General features: G+C 39.7%; 1 protein-coding gene across 38 annotated transcripts in view; it reads left to right on the forward strand.

Moving 5' to 3' along the window:
• Positions 1–25848, forward strand: part of ZBTB20 (zinc finger and BTB domain containing 20) — a 522330-nt gene that overhangs the window by 354887 nt on the left and 141595 nt on the right. For 2 of the 38 annotated variants that reach the window (XR_011812426.1, XR_005267045.2), the window contains exon 8: positions 948–2284. The exons of the other annotated variants lie outside the window; for them this stretch is intronic. The gene's annotated coding sequence lies outside the window, so the exon portion shown is untranslated. Of the gene's footprint in view, positions 1–947; positions 2285–25848 lie in introns of those variants that run through there. 38 annotated transcript variants of the gene reach the window in all.

Genomic DNA, 25848 nt, shown 5'->3' on the forward strand with positions numbered 1-25848 from the left:
ATAGTTTATTTTGGTGTAGAAGTTTGTAAAATCCATTTGAGGAAGAAATAACTTTCTATCAGTTGCTAAATCCTCCTCAAGCAGCCTTAGCGCATGGACATCTACATTTCAGTTGAACCAAAAAAAAAACAGCTGAACCAAGAAGGCCCTGCTGAAGTATGGGTGTGGTGGGGTTTCGAGGCAAAACCGATGGTCATTTTGAAGCTTTCCTTGTCATTTTCTGCCTATGTATCTTGAACCAAAGTTCTGTGAGATTATTTTTCTCCTAAGGTTTCTGCATTATGTTTTATTTTTCAAGAAGGATACCTGGAGAAAAAATTTAGTGGTATCTAGATGACACTGAAGAACATGTACCTCCTCATTATATACAGGGGAAATTTCAATCCAATTTAAAATAATTCTACCCTTTTTGTAAAGGATTTTTGAGACTGCATGTGCATGCATATAAGCAGGGACTTGTGACTATGCCGTAGATGATAAAGGTGTTTGAAAGCAGTGCCTGTCTTAGTCTAGTAGGAACGGCTGGGCAGTCTTCATCATCCAGAAACCTGTCTGAACAAAAGTATAACCTCTAAAAGCTGTGTTCTTTTATACCTAAGCCAAGTAATTATAACTTCTCTATCTTTTCTGTTTGCTGTGTTATCAAACATATATTTTGTTGGCTATACAGTTCCAAAGCACAAAGACGTGATGTGTACAGATAATAATACTGCAGATATGTAAATATATCCCAAGGTGGCTACAATAGGAGTTATAGGGCTGCCATACAAAGAGTTGCCATTGGAAATACAATATCTTTCTGTTTGAAAGTGCAGATTGGTGCTGTTAGACCATGGAAGGTTTTGGAAGAGAAAGAAAGTAGGGTCTTATCATGATTTCAGTTAGAGATTACCAGTGCAAGTAATTGTAGTAATATGTAAGCTTTGATGCATCATTATTGCTTGCAGGCATTGGATGCAACTGCTGTTAATAAAGGAGAGATTTTCTTCACTTTTAAATGTATCTATACTGCCTTTGGATCTTGAGGTCCTTCACTGAATCTTCTGCAGAGATGAATTCTTCAGAAGACATGATAATCCTTCATTTGACATTTACTCACTCGATTACCTTCTTGCATTTTGTGCAGGCCACATCAGACTTTTCAAATTGTATTTCTTCTTGCCAGACCGCATTTATTCATTAGCTGTATTTATTGTAGTTATGGTTGAGACAGCACTTTTATTGTAAGCCCCCTATCTTTGGTGGTTTATAACTTTGTGAAACAATTACCTTTTTGGCTGAAATTTCTCAAGCTTGTTCTAAGCTCAGAGGTGAATAATGTTTCAGTAAGTTTGAAAAAAATCCATTAAGCCATTTATGAGGACTAGACGTTCCAATAAACGTAGGCGCATTTATTTTTTGATGACCTACTTATTCCAATAAAGTACATTATTATTCTGTTTTCTCCTGTTTTAAATTATGTTGTCTTTTAAAAGAGAATGAGGACATTTTATACTGGATTTTCAGACAGGCTTCAACGGAGGTTTGTTGACATGCAGTTCTGTGCAGAGAAGCACGCTTGTTGGCTGCGCTTAGCTCAGAAGCAGGACTGTTTATGGGTGCAAAGCTTTTGGGTGTTCAGTATCCTGTTCTCTGCAGGAAAACAGCTCAGTCCTTTGTGGTTGCACTGGATAGGCGAATGAGTGCATATGCAAGTCTGACCATGCAGTGCAAGGCTAGAGAGACAAAATGTGGCCATCTTTGGAAAGTGCATCCTTACTTGTGCAATGATGATAATTCACTGTGAAGATTCAGATATTACTCGTGCAAAAGTACAATCAATATACTTCCACTGTCTTGCAGGCACTGGATACAATTTTTCATGACGCTGTCCTGGACAATGTGAAATAATTTGACAAATGATAAAGTGTCATGCAATTGAAAAGGCAGTGCTTTTTTTTTTTTTTTTTCACAGAACTTCTGCACAGACTGTAATTAAATTCCACTGTACATGTCTACAATGTTCTTTTTAATACACATATAGTGTTTTGTATTATATGGCTTGTGTATTGCATATATTGTGAGGAAGTTTGAGTGTTTATACAAGCCAATGTGGAATCGACTTCTGCCTTCCTTATGCTAGCATGATTCTAGTATAATTCTACTTAATAAAATAAAGATGCTCTAAGTTTATGCCAATGTAACTGATAACAGAATTTGGCCCAATACGTTTAATTGCACTGATGAACTTTGATGCTAAATACCATGACCTTTGCACAATTAAAACCTCAACTTTAACATTGCATTAACCTGGCTTTTCATTTAATTATATGTATTTGGTTGAAAGCTTCAAAAATGTTAATATTTTAAGTCTCTTCTCCTGTTTATAATTGAAGTTTTTTGTGTGATTGTTTTCTGCAGTAATCAAGAGGACATTAGCATGGACAGGAAATGAATCTGGAACTCTAGAGATTAATATTAATCTGCTAATGTCCTGTCCTGATGTTCTCAGGAATCCTTTCTTCTCTAGCACATTATGGTACTTTAGTAATCAGCAATTAGGGTAAGGTTTTCTCATGCCTGAACTACGTCCTCGTATGTCTTTCATTTTCTGATTGCTATGGGAATGATGGTTCTTCTCCCCCACTGGAGTCAGTGCAAAATGCAATGCTTCATCTTCAACAGCCATACTACTTAGACAAATGCAGGGGCTGAGGCATAGCATATCAGCAGCAAGGAGATATGAGGATGAGCATTCTGGAATTTAACCTCAGGTTATATTTTTGCATGGTATTTGCCTTGCCTCCACGTTTTGAAATACTGATCTTGATCCTCATGCCAACTCTGCATAAATAGGCATGGGCTTCGTAGTAGTGCTGTAGAAACACAGAGCCATCAGGCCCTGATCCACAGAAGCACTTAGGAGCCTGGCTGTGCTGAAATGCATGTCAGGAGGAACATTCTCATCCTTCCGTTACATAGCCCGGGCAAGGCTTTTTTTGCAGATCCAGTCTTGTGGTGTCAGGCAAAAAGTCAGAGGGACTATGTAACCTTGATGTATCCGGCAGCTTCAGTAATTCCCTTAATATTCATTACTTCTCAGCCCATTTATTCCCTTCTGCAAGGGACCTTGTTGTCCCAGCCCACAAACTGATTGATGCCACTGCAGAAATTATTTGTAGCCTTAGGACTACAGTGGACTCCACTGATATTGCTTCTGTCAGGAGATCCTATACAGAAGACAGCTCACTAAGCCATACTCCTTCTTCCCTGTCATTTCCTCTTCTTACCAGGCCCCAGATGGTCCTGAAACAGCATACCTCTGCAGCATTTATGAAACACAGACCTATCTCCATGTATACCACTCTCATTTACGTAGCAAAGCTGAAGGGATTTTTTTCTTGTATTGTGTATGCAAAACTAAGAATTGGTTTTCAAGTTTTCAGAGAGTTGTAGGATTCTGTGTGTTTTTGTTTGTTTGTTTGTTTTTCATTTTCTGGCATAAGTGCCCATGATTTTGCTCCAAAAAAAATTAATTGATAGTTCATTAAAAGCTCACTGCATTTGCTCTGACTTCTCCTTTTATTTTTGTTTTCTATTGTGCAATTCCATCTGAATAATAAAAAACTCCCTAAAAGGTTCAATACTGAAGATGCAATATTAACTTGATTGTAGAATATCATTCCTTTTCTTCTTAAAAAAAAAAAAGTAATTGAAATTGTATTTTCAATGTTTCACTTTTGATAAATCAGCATCTTCCAATGGCCATATGTTCTACTGGAAAATTCTCAAGTAGTTCTTGTTGTATGCACCCAGCTGATACTCAGTTTCGTGATATGTTCCATCGTATGGTATTTAGTACAAAAAGAAGAAAACAAGAAAGTGATAGTGTAAATGACACTGAGGCCTCTGCTTGCACTTCAGAATAACCAGTTTTGAGTCCAAGCATCACTTACAGCTTTCATTTCAGCAATTTTTATTTTAGCTTAGGATGCAGAATAACTTTCATGTATCTCAGATTGGCATGTGTCCTTTATAGCCTGTTTGTTCCTATTAAAGCTTCCTACATTATCTGAACCTTTGACTGGCCAAACTCTTACTAGTATTTTTGTATGATATTCTGGTAATTGAGCTTACCATGTTCTTAGCAGATGAAGTTGATGATAAAGCTAGTTTGAGTGGAACAGGTTGACACAGTTTAACAAAGCAGAAGATATAGGGGGAAAAGGGTGAACAGTCAGCGCAAGGAGAACATTTCTAGGACATCTGTATCAAATGGCACAGTTCCTTTCCACTCTTGTAGCCTACGAGGGGATGGTCTGGGGTCTTAAGCTGGGTGTTAAGTTCAATTAGCTATTGTATTGTTTCCTTCTGCTTGATTGTCAACTGGAGTAAGGGCTCCATTTCAGCACCTACCTCCCCTTTTGGTGCTGAATATCCATAGCAATTACTAGGAAATAGGAATCAAAATACCATTTTAGAGCTCAGCCTTAGTTTTTCTGTGCAACTATTTCCAACCTGTATGTACATCCCTCTAATTTATTGTGGGTTTTAAAAGATAGTTGTGGCAAGAATGAAGAAGGATATGGATAGTACAAGTACTTGAAAAGATAATGAACCCAGAATCTACTGAGGGAGTTGGGGGAAGCCCAGGTTCCTATGACTGTACAATTTCTGCTATGGCACTGAAGCTTAATGGTGAGAGATTCATTTCAGACAAGCAGAAAACCGAAGATTTTCGACTCACAAGGGGGGACAGCTTGCAGTGGTCTGGTAAATGAAGTTACTTCCCCAAACTCAGTGCTCTGTCCCAACTTTGCAAATATCTGAGTTTGTTCTAAAGCATCACCTAAACCATCAGTTTATTACCCAAAATTTTGAAGAAAACCATCACAACTTCTAACTTCCTTTATAGTCTTGAACTGTGAGCAGTAGCATTTCAAAATCTGCTTCCTGAGCATTTCAGGCATCTTTGTCACAGTGGTAGATAGGGAGCTGGGGGTGACACCAACATTAGACATCCCAATGCCCAGGACTGATTCTAAGTTGTACCAGTTCCTTGTGCTCTAGCTTTGAGGTCAGGTTGCTTCTCCATCTGTGCTCCATCTGCTCAGCAGGAATGCTGATCTGATGTTCTGTACCTAATGCAGTGTATCTACCTTACTATTAGATTTGGAAAGACAAAATGCTCTGAGGAGATCCACAATGTATATGTATTTTTGAAGGCTTGGCTGGAAACATTTAAGCTTCATGCTTCAATGGTCAACAGGGGAGTTGCAGCAAGCAAGATTTCTTTAAACTCCCTTCAGAGCCCTTCTTTTCTATATTGATCCAGTTTTGCTTTTCCAAAGGATTTCTGCTTCTCAGAAATATAAGCAGAAGATGTAAGAAAGCTCACTACAGGCACAGGCTTTATGCTAAGGCGCTCAGTATCTTGCTGAGATATTGACTGTGTTAAGGCTAGTGGAATTTCAGTTTCTTCCCCTCTTTGAACTTTTGTAGAGATCCAGAACTTTTCCTTTTGACCATGACATATTCTCTTTTAAAAACAAGAGTTCATTTTATGGCTGAAGTTGTTCCCTGTTGACAAGGGGAAACTGAGGCAGGAAATGTCTAGATCATACAAGGGAGTGTCAAAGCAGAGAATGAAATCCCACATTTAATGCTGCCTTCTTTAAATCAAAGGCAAAGCTGATTTTGAGGGACCAGACTTTCTGCTGATAATGCCAGACTCCTCACCTGTTTTCCGTCCATTCGATTCTCCTCTGAGTACTAGTAGCTAAAGGACTAGAAAGATTGGTTTGGCTAACAATCCAGAGTGGTAGGCACTTTGTTGAATGTTTTTATTTGCAAAACTGGACTAGAAGTTGTTTAAGGACTGTATTGTACAGAGTGTTTTTTTTCACTTAGTGTCACAGGCCTAGCAAAATGCATTGTATTTCTAAACAATGTTTTGTTTTTTTTTCTTCCAAAAGTTCATTGTATGTATTTAATAACAAAGAGCTGACTAATTCCACCAACATTTTTAAAATTTGAAAAAGATTCAAGGTCCAAATATACAACAATTCTCAGAACAAAATGCCTGGTGCCTTTGTTGTTCATTCCCAAACTGGAACGGCTAAAGGATTAGTTACTCAGCAGCGTTCCGGGTAAAAGATCAGACTGGTTTGCATTTATTATTTTTTTTTTTTCTAATGCAGTTCACCCTTCCCTGTGGCAGAAAAGGACAGTTGTATTTATACTGACAAGAACTGTAAATCAGACTTGAAATAAACGTTGGCACTGGCTCTTAATTATTTCTGGGAGCCGGGATCAGGTATGCCTTACATTTATGTCCCAGCTCTAAAAGGCCACAGAGTACTTTCCAAAAACTAAACAATGCACACGTCCATTTTTTGTGGGTTTCAGCTATAGTACGTTGCAGCCCACTGCTCAAACATCTGTTAAAGGAATGGGCCAATTAAAAGAACACAGTGTTGCTGCAGTGTGGTGATGCATTTTAATAGTCTCCTACCGTACTTTTTCATGCTTTTTTAACTCTGTGGAAAACCAAGTTCTCCTCCAGACAACTTCAGGAGCATTTGGATGAACTTATTTGCCCTGGGGTTCGCTGTGGAAAATTGTGGAAAAATGGGGTTACAGCTCGGGTGTTCTTGTTTCGTGGTGTTCTAAACAACTCTTGCAAAACCTCAGTTTTCTGTAGGGTGCAAGGATGTGTGGGGGTGGTGAGTTGTTGATGGCGGGCTTAAAAGATCTTGTGTTTCCACTGTTGCTCATCACAGAAGTATCAGATTGTTAGTGCCAGATAGCCATGGCAGGAAAACTGCTCTTAGGTAGTTATTTGCCTTGGGGCTGGTAGAATTTCACAGTAATTTTGTGAAGCCTCAGTAGCCCCTAGATCATGCTTCCTTCTCTACTTCCACTTAAAGAGGTGGCTGTAACTAAAGCGCTTGCACGTTTTATTGCAAACCATGATGTTTTCTCAAGCATTTACAGGTTTGAGCCACAGCTTTCCCATTTCTGGCAGCAAATACTGATTTGAGAATGGAAGAGAGATTGCTCCCTTGATCAAATTAAATTTTTTTCTTTGCACGGTGCTCCAGCTGGAAATTACTCGTTTTTCCCAGAACAACCATGCTCTTCTACCCAGAGAGATACTTCCATACATGCATAAAAGGTGAACTGAAGCTAGGGGAGCTGTACCGTTGGTTTATTATTATTATTATTTTATTAAGCAAAAGTGTGGGTTTCGCTCAATTTTTTACTGGTGAGGATAATTTTTGAAGTTTAAAATCTAGAAGCTCAAAATACAGGTGACTCCACAAGATAAGGTGCGGAGCACCCACAACTTTACTGAGAACTCAGGACCTTCTAGGATCTGTCATCTAAGACCTTTATCTCAGAGCTTTTGAACCAACATCTGACTTCAGCTGCACAACACACAAGATTTATACAGTCGTAAATGTAAATGAAGGCACGTTTTAGCCTCTTGTCTTGCTTATATTCTTATAGTTAGGTGTATACTGCAGGTTAATTTACTGTGTCATGTGTTTCATGCTGTCGATAGTCACCGAGAAGGGATTAATTTTGCATGGGCATTTCGTTTCATCACTGCTTTCCCTAGGCAAAAAGCATTTTAAAGATTTGGTCAGGACCAGAGGCTAGACTCAGACACAGATGCCGTTGCTTTGTAGGCCTGGTGCAACTCCTCACTTTGGGGGCGATGGTGATGTATCGCTTGGTAATAATTAAAGCTATGGGGACAATGTCATAGTTAGGCTCAGATCAGACCTTGCTCGGCCTACTTAAAACTGGGGCCTTTCAGCAAACTGAATCCAAGCTTTGCTTTTGGGAAAATGAGGTGAAAAGCATCAAGACCACTGCATGCGGCTGGCAGCACAAGGCAATGGCTCAGTGCCATTGTGGGAGACGGCTCCTTGGGACCCGAAGCTTCAGATCCTCCAAGTCAGGAACCTTAATGTAAACAAGGAGTATAAAGAATAGCGCTGCGTGTGCCTGTATAAATAGTCTACAAATCCGGTTATAATGAGACATTCCTGAAGTGATTTCTAAACTCTCTCATCCCAGACAGGCAAATTCCCTGTAGGTTATGCCCCTGGAGGTGGTGGGGTAGAGCAGGAATTGACGGTGTGATTCGTAGGCCTCGTGGTTGTAGAAGTGTGACTGGAAGAAACATCTGCAGATGTCTGGGTTGTGTGGGAGTAACAGAGGGAATAGCTGAGGCCACTGAACGTGGATAGTTTATTGTGGCCCTATTGTAACTTTTCTTATATCATGAGGGATTTTATATCTTCTGCTGACTGCATAGTCCTGGGACCTGCCTTCTGGCTGTGATTTATTTTTCTAGTTAAGTCATTGTTCATCATTATGAACCGAGATTATTTTTCTGTGTAAATTTGACAGAAAAGTATTCTTGAACTTGCACATATTTTTAATTTTCAAAAAGCAACAGAACCCCCTTTGCCCTCCTATAATTACGATACTAAGTAATTATAACTCTTTACCCTTTGGTCTTCACAGCATTCTTGTCAGATTAGTACAGAGATAGGCTTGAATCAGAGCACTGCCTCTGAGCAACCCAACCAGCTACGTGCTCTGAAGGGCTGCTTAAATCTGGATCCAGACGCGATCTTGTTTGAACACCAGGAAGTTAACGCGGAGACATGCCAGGGAAGCAAGACCATACAGTCACCAGACGCAGAAGTAATTTTGTTGTTCCTGCTAAGGCTTAAATCCTGAAGGAACAAAGCTTGGTTGGGGAACCTGTTAAAAGGGAAAGAAAGAGGCCTGTTAGTTGACCTGGACAGATGTCAGGTGAAGGAACGCAACTGACTCGTAAGAAGACTTGGAAGATCATTCGGGCGACCTGAACAGGCCTTCCTGGCCACCCAAAATTTGGCACGAAGAGAAGAACAGGTGCACCTGAGCACATCAGAGGATGTTGCACTTTGCCTGTGGTAGTAGAACTATCACTGCATGGGCCTGCAACATCTGGATGCTTTTCAGCAGGGAAGAAGACACACAATGTCTGGGAAGGACCGAGGAGCCCTTGCTGGGACAGCAAAGGTTTGGCAGGCTGAGAACTCCCTCTCTGACTGGCTTTTCAGTTGCAGCAGACCTGTTTCAGTGATTTTTTCTTATGCTTGAAATTTTCTTTATACTTACTTTAAGTATAATGATAGCCTCTCAGCTAATGCAAAACCTAATATTTATTAGGTGGAAAGGAACAATCCAAAAGCTGGGTACACGTAAGAGCATTCAATCGTCTTTCAAAAATTTTCCCCTTATGGTACTTAACAGCATTTTGCTCACCACTCGATGCATCTCTTTGTCCTAGTTTGCAGTGTATATTTTTCTACCAACCCCCAAAATCTCCCTAACCTTTTTCGCCTCTTGTTTGAGAATCTTTGTGGATATATTTGTATCTCTCTTCTCACTCACCCCCTCTTTTCCTTTCCCTTTCCTATCCACATGTAAGTTTGTCATTTGTTCTATGGGTAAGGAAACCCAGTTGTGTTTGTCTCAAATTTTGAGGTCTACTGAAAGGGGGCGGGGGTAAAAACTAAATTAGAGTGAGTCATCTTTCTTGGCTTCTTGAAAGTTGGAATCATCTTCAAGGGGAGTCTCAATCTGGGGGCAGTTGCACAGATGAATCCCAAACCTTTGTGAGTCCTTCCCTTTCCTCCTCCTCTCTTCTCATGTAGTCCTAACAGATTTGGCAATTTCAGTTAAGCACGTCTGTGCAGTTTTTTAAAATCCATTACATAAGTTTGTTAGTTTAAGACTCTCTTTTTCAACATATGAGCCTAAAAAGGCTTTGATTTAAAAATGGAACTTGGCAGGGAATTTGTTCATATGGTAAGATTTTTTTTTTTAGTTTAGTTTCGTTTATAATATGTTTTAATCATTTTTGGTGTTTTCAAAACAAATGGTGAAATATGTTTTTTTCCTTCTATTTTTGGCTACCCTCCTCAGAAAGGCCTTACTTCTCTCTTGTGTGTTTAATTTGGTGCTTTAAGAAGCCTTTTTAGATAGAGGGGCCTTATGCTGCAAAATTTAGACTTAAACGTCCCTACGAAGTGGGAAAATTCAGAGAGAGATTCTGCTGTCCAGGTCTTTGCATCTCAGGGCTTTTCTCTGATAACAAGCAGAAGGGTCACTAACTGGGGCTCAGGGTATGTGCAAATATAGAAAGTCAATGGAGTACAGGAACGAGAAAGGGGTAAGGAAGGGGAGACAACACTGTTTCTATTTTCACAATCGGTGCATCCCAGTTATCTGAGCAATTATTATTTTAAGGACATTTGTTCACACTGAGACGCAGCTAAGCAGATTGCCACCAAACAAAACTATTTCTTCTACTCCCTAAGCAGAGGGACTCTGCACTCCCTGATTGACCCTAATTCCCCTGAATTTTCTTACAGAGGTTTTCCTCCCTGTTCTTCTTAGCAAATGGAAAAACTCTTAGAAGAGGTTTTTGCCCTTTAGCAGGTGGTTCAAACCATGCTTGTTTAACACCTGTGAAAATCTGTGCAGTGGAATTGGGTCCTAATTTTTCAAGGGATCTTCTCTTCGAATACCCAGGTCCCAACTTTGTGGGAAGTGGGCAAGCAGGATATGAGTTGAAACCTCCATGCCTGAGGCAGCTGTCCTCTGGCTGGAACCTCAACCTAAATGCTTTTCAGAGAAATGCAAGGCTGATCACTTGGCCTGCCAGTTGCACCCAGCTGTGCAGGAGACCCTAGCATGCATTTATACCCAGCCTAGCTGAAACAGAACGCACTTCATTTCCATAAAGGATAGCAGAAGCAGTGAACATCATGAACCTGAAGAGCAGCTCCTTTTTGAAAAGAGGCAAGACCTGAGGGAAAAAAAAAAAAAAAAGTCTCCTCTAGTTGTCCTTTCTGGGAAGCTCAGTTGCCTCTCAATTCAGGGTGAGAAAGAGGTACAATCCGCATGACTAAAGCAAAGGAAGAGGTGATCCACCAGACGAAGGCATGGTAGAGGGGAAAAAAGTTGAAATAGCACTTCAACCCCATTAAGGCTGACATATGAGGTAGAGGGAAAAATCTTTTAGGCTCCGAGATGGGCTTTAGAAGATTAGCCAGAAACAAACACACACAAAAATAAGAAAGCAGAAGGCGTGGGTGGTTATGGGGATTAGTACTGACATATGGAGCCTATCAGCTTGAAGTTACACGTTTATAGCTGACCTAGGTCACTCATGCCCCAAAGTCATTGCTGTCAAACAGCTGTTGGGTGGCCTCTGTGAAATGACTTAGGGGTCTGAGCCTAGTTTCTGGTGGCAGGTGTCCACATTACGCAAAATCCGTCTGTATTAATTGGCCCCCTATATCTGGGAATCTCGGCATAAATACCAAGTACTAACTTCACTACACAGACCAAGCTATAATATTTTATCTTGGATGGCTCTTCAAGGAAGGGGTTGAAGAACTTTGGCAGAAGTATCATAGGGGAATGCAGCACAGCTCCTTGCCTGCCTGTTCCATGGGTAAACTCAGGCCATCAGTTTTCAGATCTCTTGGACCAGCAGATTTCACTAGTACTGCATTCACTCTTGAAGTATGCAGAAAGAAAGTATTTCATTACTGACAGCTCGTGCGATGTTGAATATACATCCATTTGGTTTCTACTTTCGGATCATAATAATATAAACAGGAAAACTACATTTTGAATTCATTAAGTTCTTCCTCCGCTGTTTATAAAAGATAAAAACTTCTCTTTTTTTTTTTTTTTAAGGATTGATTGGTGTCATGTACGTATTCGTTCACTTCTGTTTATGCAAGATAATAAGAGTATTAACATGGAGGTGGAATAATGGTGTTTATAATTCCATCACCACTGTTTATATAAGATAAAAACAGTGTGGTTTTTTTTTTAAAAAAAAAAGAAAAATAGTGAGAGAACATTTGCTGTTATGTACATATATTATTTTTTTTTTCTGCTTCTGTTTGTAAAGAATGTGAAAGAAAAAAAAAGTGTAACAAGTTGAAGAGGAGTTGGTTTTGTTTATAATATTTCTGGGATGTTTACCTAAGATAAATTAATTTAGACTTGATGTAATGAGTAGCTGGGCAGAAGAGAATTGGGGTGAAAGAGGGACTAGTGGAGTTGTGCCAGATACTTTTAGTACCTTATCATCCTTCCCTTATTTAAAAAAAATGAAAGATGTGTACTGAACCTTCCTAGTGGGAATATGATGCCACCTGTGTGGCGGGGGACACATGGCAATGTCATGCCAGTTAATACAGTGGGCGCTGCAAGAGGGGTTGGAGGCGCTCTCAGGGAAGAGGATTCTGAGAACAGAGAGGATGCTACAATAGTCTGAAAAGATCTCATGAACGTTAAACCCCTTGGTATCATCATCCGTGGACTTAGCCTAATAATTGTGTGCCTGTATGGCTCTGTTTTGTTCTGCAGCTTTGAAGTCTAATCCTAATTCCTTAAGGAGAAAGGCTTGTAAAATGCCTGCATTTCACAGAGGCAGAGAATGCTACCTTTGATGCAAGGTTTTGTTGTCAGCCCTGCATCATCTTTAGGAGTCACCCCAGCTCATAGCCTCGACGTGGCTGTATTGACAGAGGAGGGAGGCTGGCAGATGTGAATATTTCCTTGCGATGAACACTGATGTACAGTTTCTCAGTGTCAACCAGAAAGGCCATTTATACCTAATAAAAGAACAACTGTGTGGACATTAACGCATGCACACACCAAAAGTCCATGAGTATTCGCTTACTTTTACAAATGAGTTTGCTCCGGCTGCAGTCACACCCTTCATGTGTTTGCTTTGTGCAAACATTCGAGCAGGCAGGCTTTACTCTAGCAAAGGTAAAAGGCCCACTTTAAAATCACATGCTCGTATTCTCTTAGATAGTGAACTATCAGCTCGTGGATGTATTTACTCTCTAAGTGGTGAGCGCTGTGAGATGTGGCTTTGCACACCTTTCTCACCTCCGTTGTGCAGTCTAAGGAAGCAGCCCAGAAGCTGCCCTGACCTTCTGCAAATGGCAACGGACACACATATGCGACTAGCTTAAGTAGAAAATGTGAGAGAAAGTTAAACTGCGTCCCTAACCAGGAAGCTACAGAATGTCAGTAAATCTAGGAGTATCGCATCAAAAATGCTTTCTCTCTTCCAAAAGAAGTCACTCACTTTTATAATTCCATAGAAGCATTTCTCTCCCCTCTCATCTTGAATGAATCCAAATCCCAATGATGTCTTCATCTCTTCTTCCCAATTCTTATTTCAGCTCAGTAAATTGTCTCTGCAAAGCAAGTCATTTAAGCACATGCGTAAGTCCATTTCTACTCACTAAAACCTGAAATAAAGGTTAAATTTTAATTACATGCTTGAGTCCCATTGCATTCACACGTTTGAAGTTAAGCACAGGCTTGAGTACATGGTTTCAGGGCTCAAGGGTTTAACATTAATCCAGTCAGGAAGCAAAAACAATGCTGTTCACCTATTGTGTGACGTGGTTGATTGCATTGCTTGATCCCACCTCTGCACCCCTGTCCAAATGTCAAGTACTTGAAGTAGACTGCAGGTGCTTAGTGAACAGTATTGCCCAAGGTAGATAAAAAAAAATAGGCTGCATTGAAAAAAAATAAAATATATATATATGCAGTCTGCTGGTGGACATTCCAAAAGCAAAGGACATGAATAAGCCAAGTAAATGATTCCCTGAAAATGTTTCTGTACTTATTACCAACCTCTACTTCCTTGAGTGCTGACGTGGAGATGGAGGCAAGGAACAGGGATAGATGGATCAGCTAGCTATGGAGGAAGCTTAAAGGAGCTACAATCAGAAACTTTTGGTTTTTTTTCGATGAATATAAATTGTCACGGGTACAAAATGTCATTTCCTGAAGTGAAGGCCACTGCGTTGCTATCTCGGGGCATTCCAACATACGATAATACGTATCTTAATTATGGCATTTCAGCACAAAAGGCACAGAAATTTTACTTTTCAGAGTTGTATAATCAAGTTGCTCCACCTTGCTATTAGGCATGAATGGCAGTCAGTGCTCCAGGGAAGCCTGAAATTGAAAGAACAGCAGGTGGGGAGCAGTGGGTCAGGATGGGTATGCATTTAGGAGAGCTGTGTGGGGAGTCCAGAACTAGAATAGCGGGAAGTGCTGTAAATTGGATTGAACACATCGCTAGTGGACAGGGTGAAAGATTATACAGCATTTGTCTGTGTGACCGTAATGAGCTTCTTTCCCATAAAAGATTTGGGGAGAAAGTACTGTGTATGAATAGGGTCCCTTTAAGGAGCACTTTTAAAAGAGCTCATTTTCGATTCCAATCATGTATATGCCTCAGCAAGACTGTAGCCAGATGCTTGTAGATCTGAAGAAAACAGCCCAACCCTTTTCTTATCATCTACCGGAGATGACAGACTCTAAAAACTCAATGGCACTTTCGATAACTTCTAACAAGAACTGGGACTTGCCTGGCTCCATTTGTCTGGTCAAGGCTGTATTCCTGTGATTTATCCCATGGAGGTTTTCAGCAGAACCTTACACTTAGTGTCTAAATTAATGATATTCCTTCCTTTTTGCCATGACAAAACCCACTCTGCACTATATACGTTATGCTAAAGTTTTTTGTCATGGACATATTCTGTAAAAGCTTTTTCAGCTTCATCATTTTGACAAGCTGATTCCATTAAATCCTTCACAGTGATCGCTTTCGTATGGTGCGGGTGGAAGCGGTTGTTTGCTTGCATGAGTTTCCCTTCTTTGAAGCTAGAAAACAGTGATCATCTGCAAGGTTACATGGTGTGTCTTATCTCTGTCCTTTCCCCAGGAAAACATATTTTGAGGAAGCACAAGCATTTTCTATATAGCTATCGTAGCAAATAGCATCTGTTTATTAGACTAGTACATAACTTTTCCTGGAGGGTCTTTCAGGATATTGACACGAGCTTAGCTCATCGAGCACTCAGGTTGGTTTGTTAATATCTGTGTGTATTAAAAAGTTCTGGCTAGAGAAGACATTGCTCTCCACAGCATTTTTCACTGTTTCACCTGCACTGACAAGGAAACTGTTGGGTGTTTTGACAAAGGAAAGCTCCTAGTTGTTCTCAAATACATGGTTAACTCAAAATCCTCCAGTGAAATTTCACCAGGGTATAATGATACCTTTGTCAGGTACCTTGCTCTGTCTCTAAGGTACCAAATGAGTCTGGGCAAACACTGTCGGCCCTTCCCCTGCCGTTCTGGTAAGTGCTAGATGCTGGTGAAAAAAGCTATGACTGGTAAATAATAGAGTTGATAAGGAAAGAAAAGGATTCTTAATTTTCAAATGCATCCCCTCACAATATACCATCTGAGGAACTGAGTTCTTATAATCTCAGGTTTGTGGCATGAGAATACTAAGGTTTTATGACTAAATTGACCAAGGAGTCTGCAGGGGACTAGATCCCACAAAACCTGCCCTCATCTTCAAGCAGTGCTTTTTATCTGCCGTTGCCACAAACTAGCACGCAGTAGTGTAGAACTACCTCTGCTTTGTTCTTCATGAAGCCAGTAGGAGTTTTCATGCTGACCTCAGTGATGGGCATGACCACTGGTCTTTTTGGGATAACTGTCAGAGCGGAATAGCATTGCATACACCCTGCTTTTGCATAAAGAGAAATCTCAGTATGCTGCCAAAGGTACAGAAGCATCTCAGATTCCTTAATGTATTTATATTTGCCACAAACCAAAAGCAAATTTTAAAGCCTTTTTTTTTTTTTTTTTTTTTTTTTTCCCACCTGCTAATAACTTCACCATCCTTCCTTTTCCAGAGTGTTTCTACAGATACTCATATTTCTCAGGCTGACAGCTTTCTGATCCCCAAGACTGAATAGCTGGTTATCTCGGCTTCCCATCTTATGTAGAGTTTATCTCCCTCATTTAAAATAGCAAAAGCGCAGTCTGCATGCACAGACCATTATTCTGGTTGGGTTGTTAAAGTTACTGCAATGCTGACTTTATTTTCTGTAACAGTTCTGAACAAAATGTTTCCTTTGAAAGGTCTCAGACCTCTATCCTCCCAACTCCTAATCACAGTAATAACCAACCTCAAGGAGTCATTAGTGAAGACTCAAACAATATCCTGTAACAAGTCAGCTATGAAGAAATTGGCATAGTTTATCTCTTTGATTCATGTTCTTATGAAAATAATGGGTTGCAAAATAAAGCTAGCATTGCTCTTGTGCTATACAGTATCCCTTGGATCTGATTCTTTCCTCCTCCACCCACTTGTCTCCCAAACTAACGTTGAATGTAACTTTGCACTTGCTTTACAAGATAGAGTCCATCTATAGAAGTGACATGTTCTTATACTATAATGTCAGTTTATTGTGCTGCTTCTTAAACTGACTCACTTGTGAACTTCCTTTTGATTGCTGTAACTTGTTGCATTTTCAGTTGATCTGGGAAAATGGTATAATGATTATATTCAAACCCAACCCATAAAGACAGGTTTACTTTTCTGAAGCAAATGGATGCAATGAACTATGTAAACTGGGTTTGGATGAGTTCTTGGAACTGTTTGCTTTTGGTTTTGTCTTTGTGAAATGGACACTTACGCTTTGTAGGAAAGCTGATAAATAATGTAAACTACGGCTCGCCACTAAGAGACTTTGTGAAATCTCTGTGTCTGCTGTTCGGCTTGGCTTCAGCAATCAAAGGGATCAGCTTTTCTTCATTGAAAGCAGTATGCAGATGGCTTTTCAGGTTTCCTTAAGGATTTTTATTCTCACTTCATGTGGCTAAAGCTCTAAACTGGGCATCAGAAGATGTGAGATCATTTCTCAGTTTTGCTTTACAGAATAGAATAGAGTAGTTCAGTTGGATGGGACCTACCAGGATCTTCTAGTCGAACTACCTGACCACTTTGGGACTAACCAACAGTTAAAGCATGTTATTGAGGGCATCATCAAAATGTCTCTTGAACTCTGAGAGGCACGGGGCATCAGCCACCTCACTAGGAAGCCTGTTCCAGTGTTTGACTACTCTTACAGTAAAGAAATTTTTCCTAATGTCTTGTCTGAACCTCCCCTGGTGCAGCTGTGTGCTGTTCCTGTGCTTCCTATCATTTAGCATTGATCGACTTCAAGATCAGTTTAGCTTCCTATCCTTTCATTTGTTCATTCCATAAAATAGGAATAAGGATGACTTCTGTAAAGCAAAATGTAGCATTCAGCTCGTTGGCAGATATTTTTCTGTAAATAAAACTTCGGTGACTATGCATATCGAGCTCCAGAGCTTCAAGGTACGTTAGCTCCCCCCTGGATGAATTGTATTGATTTGGATAAATCTGGAAAATTTGGAAAACTCCCAAAGTAAGTCAGATATTCTTGAAGCCCTTCCCACCATTCATTTATAAATATTATTTCCACTTGTTGACTGAATTAAATTGCTAGGCTGAGATACCTCAAAACGTTTTGGTGTTTCAAGAAAGGAAGTTCAGGACTGGAACAGTGTCGCTTCAGATAATGAGACCAATTAGAAAAGCTGCTAGGGACTTACAGTGTGGTTACTTTAATATTATGTCTGACTGGGACATGCATCTTTTCTTTTCAATTACATTTTGGAATAAATTGATTCAGCCAAATAGCTGGTATTGTTCTCTAAATTATCAAATGGTCACCCTGGTTAAGACTCAAGATTTGGAGTGAAATGACCATCTAAGCTACCCGGCTGCTGCACCACTTAAAGCCCTCTTTCTGTAAGGAATGATAAAAATAATAATAATATTAATAATAATTATTATATATAATAATTATTATAAGGAATGAAAGAGAAAGGTTGTTTAGATAAATCTGCAGTAACACTTAAATTTAGGGACAGGATCCTATAAAATGGTATCGGATTCAATGTTAAGAGGAATCAGATTCGGTGATAAAAGACTACATTCTTGCCTCTTCAAGCACCCATCCCCATCTAAAAAGGCAACGAAACATTTAGTTCCCCTGAAACTCAATTTTCAGGGCACGTGTCACAAAACTAACTGCATGCTATAGAGTACGCTGTTCTCATACCGAATATAAAATGAAGAGTATTGTTCCCAGAAGCTGTTTTAGTGGGTCTTTATATGGTAGTTTTGATTTACTTTAATAGGCATAGAGTGAAAAGAAGCAGGTGAAAAATAAATTCCAAAGTATTGATTATGGCCTTTTAGGAAAAAAAAAAAAAAAATGTTGGACATCCTTCTGGAAAATTCAGAAGGCACATATTTCACCTGTTTTTATAGATGCTGAGGGCTTACTACTGCACACACCGGCGCAGCTGCATAACCCTGGTGACTTCAGTGGGCCTGTAGGGGTTTAAAGGAAAACGAAATATTTTCTGTAATGCTTTTTGTCTAGTTCCAAGCATTGCATCCTGTCACAAGAACACGGTGTATGTTTGAGGCTGTACAAATTGTAAAGAAGAGAGCACAAGCCGTATGGTACCGTTCAAGGCTTTGCTCCTCCTGGTATCTGTCAGGTTAGCATTTTCCTATAGGTCTTCATATATTCACGTCATGATTTCTCTTCTGGGTAGGCCGTTAGGAAAACATCCTGACATTTTCTTTAAATGATTGTGATTAGGGATTTGACATCGTTACACTTTTCCATAATGATCTTGCTGCCACTTGGTTCCTGATTTCACAGACACCCTCATATTCAAGTCCTAAAACACTATACAGAGTACACAGCTCTCTCCAAAGAGAGCAAGGTGGATTTTTCAGGTTCAGCATAACCCCAGGCTGGGGCTTCTGAGAGCTCTGCACTGCCCTCCAGTTCCCTTGCAGCTTCCCTCAGCCAAGCTTCGCAGTGCCCACCCCGTTATCTGAGCCTCGTGGTGCTCGCAAACTCAGTGCCCTTTAGTTCTGATCTGCAGTGCCTTCAGGGAAAAATGATATATCGGAGTACTTATGTCCCAAATTGAATGTTAGTCAGATGTTAAAATGAAAGAAATATTATGGAGAGTCAGCACGTCTCACTTTGGAAATAAATTACGTAAAGTACACTGGAGTGTCATGGCTCTTGGGACCACGCATGATCCAAAGATACCATTTAGAGGAGTGATCACAACATTGCTAGATTTATCAGATCATCCTAGAGGAACATCAATACCCAGAAAGAAAGTAATTAGCAACAGAAAGCTCCCAACCAATAACTTAAACTCATTTTCCAGGGTCACTTCCTCATATCAGTAACCTATTTATATGTATCACTAGAGTTTAGAGCAATTATCTCATTATTAATAGGAGACAACAAGCCAAACTTCACTAATTGCTTTTATTAATACAGATGCATTTGGTTCCTAGTACCATACTTTTTCAGCTTAACATTTCAGTTACTCAAGTGTAGGCTGCTTAAATAGTTTGGTGTTATTTGACTGTACTTTCTTGTACCGTGTAGTCCAGCTTTTTGGGCACCGCTGAATTCAGGACAGGTACTTAAGAAAGGGCGAAGGGAATGTGGACTGTGCACTGGAGCTGCAAACCTCCAAGCGGGGAAGCAGAAGATATGCTACAGCACAGCACCCCTGGGCACTCAGACATAGGCAGTATGGGTTATTCTGGTGGTGGCCGCTCATGTCCAGGTAATCTGTTTCCATTCCTAGCTATTGTTTCCCAGATTTAGTCCCCAGGCACATGAGAAGCACTGCACCTGCTTGGCTGTGCCTGTCTCTGGGGCAGTGGTGCACAGCAGTGTCCTGGCACAAGATGGGTGGTGGTGGGCAGCTTCCTTCTCCTGCCAGGCTGTGCTGGGAGGTACCTGCCAACCCAACGTCCTGGTTTCCCTTATTTTTACAAAATCCTCAAAGACACAGTCAGTAGTCAGAGTTACTGAAAATTAATCATAATAACATTTCATGCCATCTTTAGGTCAAGATGCACGCTCAAAATGCTACATTTAAATTTTAAAACAACTATATATTTAACCCTTCTTTTTGGGGGGGGAGGGGAGTGGCTTTTTGCTCATTTTGCTCTCACCCTGAACCTCACAGCAGCTGCTGTTGAAGCTGTAATGTGATGTTGCTTCTGAGAGTTCTCCTGCTCTTCTTTGAAAGATGTTTTCCTCAGAGGTGCTTTATATAGAGACCTTTCTTGACTGAAGTTCTTCTTGGGGAGCTGGAGACCTCTGATGGATGTTAATTAGAGTTCAGTCTGCAAATGTAAGAGAGTCCTTTTCTTATTTCATCTACCTCATTGTTTTCACTGAGAACAGCTGGTAGGACTTATTTTGGGCTGAGTTAGCGACAGAACGAGACAGCTCTTTGACTTGATGTCTTTTTGAATTAGCTTACAGAAACATAAAAGTCCAAACTTTGGATTAATTTCTTTGGTCTTATCAAAATATAATATTATCCAGTCCTCCTGGCAAGCAATGTGTGTTGAAAAATCTATTCCTTCAAGACTTCTTTTGTATTTTCTAGTTAAGGGTCCGTGAAGTTTCTGGTTTATAAAAGCATTTGTGTGTGCGTGCATGCATAGCACATATTTAAAGTATCCCTTGCCCATTGCATATTTCTTAATTTGAAAAAGACAAGGCTAACATTTTAGCTATTTTTAATTGAAAAACAAAATCACTACTCTCCTTTTATTACGCTTTCTGGTCCAGATTTAACAACTATTTTAAGTAGTTACTTACATACTAATTAAAGAAAACATAAGATATAGCTATTCATAAACCCATTAGAATATGTGATAAGGTAAACAGCAAGGCTTTCTGTCTTCTAGTTTAAGGGAGGAATAAGAAACCAGTTAACCCTTTCTGTTACCTTTTGTGGACTGTATCTTCTAAACAAACAATCTAAACAATCTTTGGAAAACGAGTAATGGGCATATCCTCATTAATTGTGATTCAAAATTGTTCTCGGGTCTCTGTTACATTCTCTGCAAAACCACTAGTTGTTGTTTTTTTGTTTTTTTGTTTTTTTTTTATTTCATTAAAAGGAGTGTGCACACGTTTAGTAAGGAGTACATTCAATTTTTTTAAATGATTCATAACCAAAGTGCATGTGAAATTACATTCCAGTGTAATATACCATAATTCTAACACTTACAAATAATCCTTGTCATTTTTTAAAAATCATTTTATTTTGATTCTCCAGTGCAGTAGGCTAACACTTGATACATGACCATATAACTGCCCCTCAAGCCCAATTTGCAGTACCCTCTTCCATTTGTGCTTTCTCCCTCACTGGAGTAAGCTGTCACTTGTAAAACCATCTCTTCAGTTCATCGCTTCCCTAGCACTAAGTCAACAGAGTGATGCTTATTTCCCTTCTAATTAGATAAAGCAGCCAGTCCTTCTCTTAATATATGTATGTATGAATGAATGAATTCACAACTACAAGGGCTGCACTGTGGCATTGTCCCTCTTCTCATAGGCACATAGAAGTAAAAATGCAGAGGAAAACGGGAATTGGCCTATATAATCCTTTGAGAAAACTGTTGATTTCAAAGGGAGCAGGATAGGGCTTCTGAGGATGTCAGGAAGTGCTACTGCCTGGTTGGCCTTTTGGTTTGTTCCGTGCTTTAACACATTGTTTAAGTAGGTGTCATTATCAGTCCCCAAGCAGATACCATTGTGCAGTGAAGCTTATTAATATAGATGGCAATGGAATTCTAGATATTTTGGTTGGTAAAAGAGGTGGTCACCTCAAGCAGCATGACCAGAGAGAAAGAAAGAGAGAGAGAGAAAGATAGGAAAGAGGAAAGAAGGAATGAAGGAAGGAAGGAAAAGAAGATATTTAAGATCATTTTCATCTACATGTCACTTTGTTTGATGTAGTTCCCTACCTCACATGTGACATCTGTGGCTAAGATGTTCTCGTACATTTGGTATCACAGAATCAGAGAATGGTTTGGGTTGGAAGGGACCTCAAGGCCCACCCAGTCCCAACCCCTGCCATGGTTGCCCAAAGCCCCATCCAGCCTGGCCCTGAACACCTCCAGGGATGGAGCACCCACAGCTTCTCTGGGCAGCCAGTGCCAGTGCCTCACCACCCTCATGACAAGAATTCCTTCCTAATCTAAACCTACCCTCTTTTAGTTTAAAACAATTAAGCCTTGTCCTATCACTTTTATTAGTGATTTATTATCCCAGTTAAAAGTCTCTCTTCATCTTTCTTATAAGCCCCCTTTAAGTTTTGAAAGACCACAATGAGGTCTCCCCAGAGCCTTCTCTAGGCTAAGGAACCCCAGCTCTCTCAGGCTTTCTTCATAGGAGAGGTGCTCCAGCCCTCTCATCATCTTTGTGGCTCTCTTCTGGACCCGCTTTATCAGGTTCATGTATTTCTTGTGCTGGGAGCCCCAGAGATGGATGGTAACATAACATTTAACTGCCTTCCTTTGCATTTTTGCAATTAACTTGTAATACTAAAGCAGTTTCCATTTCTGGATTCCTCAGCAAGATGATTGAAAGGCAGTTTAATTGCACAGCTTTGCCAAGAAACTTGTTAGGTGATTGTTGGCTGTAGTAAGAGTTAATGCGGAGGTAATAGGAGATATCACAGGGACTAAGATCTTGCTGGCCATTAGCAGAGGTGATTTCAAAAAGCGAATGATAATTAGTATAGGTTTCACTGAACTAAGTTTCCATCTGCTGCTAGTCGCTGGATCTTGAGCTGCTCTCCTTTGCTCTCCTATTAAAGATTTGCATGTATTTTCCTGGATTCTCGATGAAAAGAACACTTAAGGGGAAAGGGTATAAATCAACAAATAACAATGTAACCTGGAGAAATATAAATCTATGTAGATTAATCCATGTTTCCTAAATTGCATACTGGATTGTAATTCAATCAAAGGGTTGGGGTCTTGTGACGTTTATGAACATTTATGGATAGTACGAGCGCTCAGATTAAATGTCAAACCTGGTATTCAGTTTAGAATCACGTATTATTGTTGTTCATTAATATATAAAAACAACAATTATATCCACTAAAATCCTCAATTTAATTTTGCTGTAATCTGTCTCTGCTATGTCAGAGACATGTCTCTGCTATGTCACTGTAGCCTCTCTGCCCCCTCAGATCATTTACAGAGCTCTGCTGAATTTCAGCTGAAACAGCCTCCTGTTTTACCATTTTTCCCATCATGGCAGTGGCTCAGTTTGGCCTCCTTTGAACTGAGGGATTCTCTAGTAAATTATTGTCTTCATCTTCTGCTAGGATTAAATTCTAGTTTATATACAGAGCAGGTGCAGTGCATCCAGAAGAAAGGGGTATGGCAATACTCTACATCTCAGATTCAATACCCTGAGTAGGTGTCATATAAATCTGTGCCCTTTGCTGGTTCCTTGTTGGTAAAGGCTGAAAAAGTTTTGAGAGAAGAGCAGTCGGGTTGGGATTATCTGAATCTGTTGCCACTCTTCCCTGTTTAAGGTAGTTCATAACCTGCCTCCTTTTTGCCAGCAAAGGGGTTGAATGAAAATCATTTCTCATCTTGGTAATGCAATACATCTGAAAGAACCTAAATCACTTTGCACAAATGAAGCAGAATCTCTGTCCTCATTTACCACTAAGAAGAAGGCACTCAAAGCAGGTTAACTCAAGCCACTTAGTGAATAAATTGTTAGAAGCAACTAAATGCCAATTGCAAAAATGCCTTTGGCACCTCAGATGTTAATTTAATTGAAAGTAATTGCTACGTAAGTTAACACAGGTAAAACATTCTGAAGTCCCCAGGTGGTTTACAGCCAAAATTTTACTAACTTCCAATACATTTTGATGTGAATGCCTAAGTCACCTTTGAAAATTGTATTTAGACTCATAAATCTATTACCCACATACATAAAGTAGCTCAGATGACTGGATTTCACTATCTTAACTCCCCGTAAGTAGAAATCATTGAACATTTAGAAGCCTAATTCTTATTAAAATCATGGGGAGATAGATTCCTAAATATCCTTAATGTTTAGGCCTTACTTGTCTCTTAGTCTTTGTGATTTAAATGGAATTTATTCACATGGCAAAGAAAGAGAAAGTGGGCTGAATCTGGCCACAATGACACAAGGGCAGATTTAAGATTAGCCCCTGGCTATCCTGTCTGATGGCCAAAACAGCTTCCAAGTAATAATGATTAATTAACACTGGGAAATGAATATGAAAAAGATCAGTGGATTCCTTTTCTCCACCCCACCAGATAGAGCAATACTGGGTGGGAAACAAATGGCATAAGTAGAGAAGGGTAATTATTCTGCTTATAACTTGGAGGACTGAGAAAAATGGTCAGCTTTCTTAGACTTCATTTTTTATCTATCATGTAATAGTATATCTTGAAGAAATCTACTGTGTTAATATAGTGTAATTAGGTTATGTCCATCTCTAGTGACAAAGAGTGCCATATGATGAAAAGTTTCACCCCCGTTCTGCTCATGGCTTCAACCGAGTCTACACAATGCTGTGAGAACAGAACTTGGCCCACTTCTCTCCAGCATACGTGTGCTGCAGTTATCTAACCTGGAATGAATCATAGTTTCCTCAGACACATCTTGTTTTCCAAATACTTACATGGAAAGTTTTGTTTTTATGTATTTTCTTTTGAACAAAACTTGTAATCAAGTGTCCGGACCAATTGCGATCATTTAAAAAATTATGGTCTTTCAGTTCTGACGATTTGCCAGCTTCTAGTTTGCAGCTTCTAGTATATTCCTCCTGTCTAAAATTACCCTACAGTTTTAATTAGGTATGACAGTCTTGTTCATTCCTTACAGCAAATTCTATGGTAATGCTGGTGTAAGTCATTACTCAGCACCTCCAGAGTCTCAGACCATAATTTGTAGAATTCTTTGGCATCCATGTCATCAAAGTTGCTTGACGCTTTCCCTTAAGAGAACTTGTTTTATATTGCTTATAACACAGCCAAACTCTAACCACTAGGCTAAAATTTTCCATTCTGTGTTTTTTTTCCCATGCTGGATGCCTCCTACTTTTTTTTTTCTTGTCTTTTTTTTTTTTTCTTGTCTTTTTTTTTTTTTTTTTTTTTTTTTTTTTAAGCTCTGGGGCTCCAAGACACATTCTTTGGCTCAGACTTTTTGTCTCAGGTTCTGTTATGGTGCAGCTCAGTGTCCCAGCTGCCCCAAACCCTAAAAAAGTACTTCCCAAATAGCAGCCATAGCAGTCCTTTGCATACAGTCTATTCCAGATGTGTCTGTGAGCCTCATGTTTAGGAGCCATCTAAAATGCAAATAAGGGATACATGCTTAGCAAAGGATGTTTTTTTCTACCCAAACTTCGCTGTTAAAGTTTATCAGTTACGGATGCTTGAAAATAACATAAATAGTGACCTGTTCTCTACCAGCCTGATCTTGACCATCTCATATCTTGGGACACTTCAGCTCTTCAGTCTGGACAGAATCCATCCTGTCATCTGTCTCATTCAAATGTTTCTTAAATGTGGGAGTAATCAGTTTCCTCTCTTCTTTAAAGAGAAATCTTGCAGCTAAATAGCGCCTCTCAGGATAGTCTATCCAACAAATGCTATAAATATCTTGTTTGCTGACCTGCAGTTTTGATGATTCTCTCTGCTCTTTGTGTATTTCTTCTACCTTCCTGGGTAGATGACCAAACACTAGATAAGCATTCATGCTTTCTCTCATACTCTCCTCTACCAAGCCCAAAATTCCTACAAATAATAGCTATAACTCCGAATAAATTTTCTACCTGCCTTCCTTCTTTCTCTCCTGTGACAGCTCCTTATTTTCCTTCGCTATCTCAACTTAGGTTTGTACTTCTGTGAATATTTTTAATTGCTTTGAGTAATGAGCTAATCTCTCCCCGTACCTGGACAGGAAACAGTAGATGAGAGCCATGGCTTGAATTAAGTACTAGAGA

This window comes from Anas platyrhynchos, chromosome 1 (genome assembly GCF_047663525.1).
Source record: "Anas platyrhynchos isolate ZD024472 breed Pekin duck chromosome 1, IASCAAS_PekinDuck_T2T, whole genome shotgun sequence".
Lineage (NCBI taxonomy): Eukaryota > Metazoa > Chordata > Aves > Anseriformes > Anatidae > Anas > Anas platyrhynchos.